General features: G+C 40.0%; 1 pseudogene; it reads left to right on the top strand.

Annotated features, from left to right (window-relative positions):
* Positions 1-3603: 3603 nt before the first annotated feature.
* On the top strand, positions 3604-3680 carry LOC126014617 (uncharacterized; annotated as a pseudogene).
* The last annotated feature ends 637 nt before the right edge of the window (positions 3681-4317 follow it).

Below are 4317 nucleotides of genomic sequence, written 5' to 3'. Positions count from 1 at the left end.
TAGACAATGAATGAGGTTTCTTTTCTTTTCTTTTTAAACCACAAACAAAAACATTGGTTATTTATTTATTTATTTATTTTTTGAGCCACACCCGGTGTTGCTCAGGGGTTACTCCTGGCTGTCTGCTCAGAAATAGCTCCTGGCAGGCATGGGGGACCATATGGGACACCGGGATTCGAACCAACCACCTTTGGTCCTGGATCGGCTGCTTGCAAGGCAAACACCGCTGTGCTATCTCTCCGGGCACAACATTGGTTATTTTCAATCTGTAAAAGTAGTTTTAAAAGAAACTGAAGGGCACACCTCATTCATGGGACAGGGGCTGCATCTATCTATAAAGGCATTACAATTTGTTGTTTAGTACTATTTTTCTTTTTCTTTTTGGGTCACACCCGGCAGTGCTCAGGCATTATTCCTGGCTCTACGCTCAGAAATTGCTCCTGGCAGGCTCAGGGGACCATATGGGATGCCAGAATTCGAACCACCATCCTTCTGCATGCTAGGCAAACGCCTTACCTCCATGCTATCTCTCCGGCCCCTAGTACTATTTTTATATTATAAAGATAACTTGAGGGCTGGAGAGGTAGTTTAGGAGGTAAAGGACTTGCCTTCCTATGAAGCTGACCTGGGTTTGATCCCTACTCTACATATAGTTTCCCAAGCATTGCCAGGAACGATCCTTGAGCACAGAGTCAGGATTAATCCCTAAGCAAAACTGAATATGGCCAAAAATGAGAGAGAGAGAAGAAGAAGAAGAAGAAGAAGAAGAAGAAGAAGAAGAAGAAGAAGAAGAAGAGAGAGAATACTTAAAGCAAATAAGAAAAGTATAAAAAATTGTCAAATCTTAAAGTAGGTACAGGCAAACGCCTTACCTCCATGCTATCTCTCCAGCCCCTAGTACTATTTTTATATTATAAAGATAACTTGAGGGCTGGAGAGGTAGTTTAGGAGGTAAAGGACTTGCCTTCCTATGAAGCTGACCTGGGTTTGATCCCTACTCTACATATAGTTTCCCAAGCATTGCCAGGAACGATCCTTGAGCACAGAGCCAGGATTAATCCCTAAGCAAAACTGAATATGGCCAAAAATGAGAGAGAGAGAGAGAGAGAAGAAGAAGAAGAAGAAGAAGAAGAAGAAGAAGAGAGAGAGAGAGAAGAAGAGAGAGAATACTTAAAGCAAATAAGAAAAGTATAAAAAATTGCCAAATCTTAAAGTAGGTACCCGATGGAGCTTGGCCCATTCAGTTACAGGCTCTACTAATTTTTGTCTGTGATCTTAGAGGCACATCTTATGTCTTAATGCCTTCCTACACCACAATTCCCTCATTTACAAAATGGAATTATAATAGTACCTGATAGGTCTGCTTTAAGAGTTATAGGAGTTAATGCATGTTGAGACTTCAAATAGTGCTTGGCACAGTACTGGCAAGTACTCTATATAAGCTTTAGCTACTACTGCTGCTTTTTTAATTTCTTTTTTTTTTTTTTTTGGTTTTTGGGCCACACCCTGTGATGCTCAGGGGTTACTCCTGGCTATGCGCTCAGAAGTTGCTCCTGGCTTCTTGGGGGACCATATGGGACGCCGGGGGATCGAACCGCGGTCCGTTCTAGGCTAGCGCAGGCAAGGCAGGCACCTTACCTCCAGCGCCACCGCCCGGCCCCTGCTTTTTTAATTTCTTAAAGAAACCTAACTATTCCTTAGGAATCAAACATTTATTATAAGAGAAAATACAAAATCAGGTTGCATTTAAGCATTGAACTTTGAGAATCTCTTTTTTATTTTTATTTTTGAGAATCTCTTAATGAACCTACTATATATCCCTATGACTCTCTGTGTATATGATATTTGAAATCCCAAAATAGTCACCTCTTTGTCAGACTCCTTAAGTGGGTATTGTTAAACCTCTCATATCCTGTGAGTGATGAGGTCTTTTCATCAAAGCTACTTTCTTATAAATGATTCATCCTTTTTTTTTTTATTACTTACAGTCTCAAGTTGGTTTAAGAAAAATCTACATGATATTTTGATTTTCTTTGTGAGGTAAAATTAAAAGTTGGAAATCTTTGTTCCAACCAAACATAGTGAAATGTACATCAGGAATCAGTTCACTCAAGCCTTGGCTTAATCCTCAAAACTGACTTTGTCTGGCTCCATCCTACAGGTCTTGATTTAAGGTTTTTCTTCTGGTTCCTTTCCATACTACTCTCCTTACACTAAAACACTAAACTTTGTTTATTTCTCAGTTCTCTTGTTCCAGTGGTTTCATTTCTCAGAATAACTCATTTGGGAGTATTTTGGCATGTAAGCTCAACTATATTTCATTCAGGTTTTCTTTTAGTCTTTATTCCTTCTCATTTTTGGGGGGTTTGTTTTGGAGTCATACCACACTGTGCATAGGGGTTACTCCCTTCTCTGTGCTCTTGAATCACTCCTGATAGGTTCAGGGAACCATATGGGATGCCAGAGATAGAACCTGGGTCAGTAGCATGTTAGGCAAATGGCATATTTGTTGTTCTCTCTCTCTCTCTCTCTCTCTCTCTCTCTCTCTCTCTCTCTCTCTCTCTCTCTCTCTCTCTGGCAGGCCTTCAAGTGATAAAAATGATAGTCAATTCGTTCCAAGAACTTGTTTCTGTCTAAAAGAGTTCATTAGGGCTGGAGAGATAGAACAGTAGGTAGGGAGTTTGCCCTGCATATGTCTAACCTAGGTTTGAACCCTGGCATCCCATATGGTCCCCAGAGCCAAGCCTGCCAGGAGTAATTTCTGAGCTTCACTGGGTGTGGCCCCAAAAGAAAAAAAGTTCATTATTGTTTTGAGGCAGTATTCTTTATGATCTTTTTACTAAGTAATTCTAAAATTATTTATTAACCAAGTTTCCTTTCTCCCCTGTTAATAGCTATGTCTCAAGGCCTCAACCTTACTTAATCCTTTTATTTTTAAATTACTCTTCTCATAATGGCTTTTTGGACTTTCTCACTCTCCATTATTACCCTTTTCTAGAAGTTACTTAGTTTTTAAAATTGCATTTATTGTAAATCTTTGAGCTTTTGACAATTAATCCAGGATTGTAGAATTACTGTTGAAAATTAATCTGAACTGATGTGCTAAGGAAAATAGCTAAGAAGGAAAGATGCCTCAGGGGTTTGGGGGCCTGTCTTCATGTTTGCTCAATGGCTGGAACTTTAGGCCAATGGTAAGGAAGGAAGGAACTATCCCGGGACCACAGATATTCAGAATATTCCAACTGTAGAAACAAGTTCTAAGCTAAAAAAAAAAAAAAAAAAAAAAAAGAAAAGAAAAACCATTGAGAGTGAACAGCTGTATTGATTCATTTGCTGTGTGACTTTGTGGTTGGGGGCCAAATATAGTATAGTAGGTAGGGCACTTTCCTGGCACACAGCTGACCTGAGTTCAGTCACCAGCACCACATATAGTCCCTGAATCCTACCAGCAATGATCCCTGGGAAAAGAGCCAGGAGTAAGCCTCAACAATGTCTGGGTTGATCCAAAAATATAAAGGAAGACAATAAAAAAGAAAAGAAAAGTGGTTCTGTGCTCTCTGCACGTTTCCCAGCATTTCTTTAACTCTAGTTATGTGATGCTAAGAGCTATCAAGAAATCCTGCAATCTGAGTTCTTGAGAATCAGGCGATGGAGCATGTTCTGAGAATGGATTGAGACTGACCAAAAAAAAAAAATTAAATTTTAGATTAAAAAATAGGAAAAAAAAAAGAAAGAAATCCTGCCTGTGTGTATGCCATATTTGGGGCACAAGATTTGTGCTAGACTTGTGCTATAGTCTGGAGCCAGGGTGCCCAGCCAAATCACAGTGAAACCCAACTTATTTCATAACTGGAAGATGCTGGTGTTTGTCTCCTGTAACCCTTCATTCTGCACTTGAGAATAAAAAAGAGATTGATGACAGTCTTTTTTGCTCATGCAACCAGTTGGAGGAAGAACTGGGGCATGGGGATAGGAAGAATTGTGAGATACTGAGGATAGAAGAAATCAGGAACCAAAGGTGATCACTTTCAGTGCAAACTATGTGTTCAGACTCTGTATATGCCTTCTCTACATCATTCTAACTGGTTCTAGTTTGCTGCTTTATTTTATATCTTTGGAGCTAATCCCAGCAGTTTCCAGAAGTCCTAGGATACCATATCAGGGTCTTCTCTTCAAAGCATGTGCTCCATTCCTTTGAACCATTTCCTTTAGCTGATTTTTTTTTTGTTTGTTTTGTTTTTGGGCCACACCTGGCGGTGCTCAGGGGTTACTCCTGGCTGTCTGCTCAGAAATAGCTCCTGGCAGGCACAGGGGACC

The sequence above is a fragment of the Suncus etruscus genome, chromosome 7 (genome assembly GCF_024139225.1).
Source record: "Suncus etruscus isolate mSunEtr1 chromosome 7, mSunEtr1.pri.cur, whole genome shotgun sequence".
Taxonomy (NCBI): Eukaryota; Metazoa; Chordata; class Mammalia; order Eulipotyphla; family Soricidae; genus Suncus; species Suncus etruscus.
The sequence above is the reverse complement of the archived record's forward strand: the minus strand, read 5'-3'. Positions and strand labels throughout refer to the sequence as shown.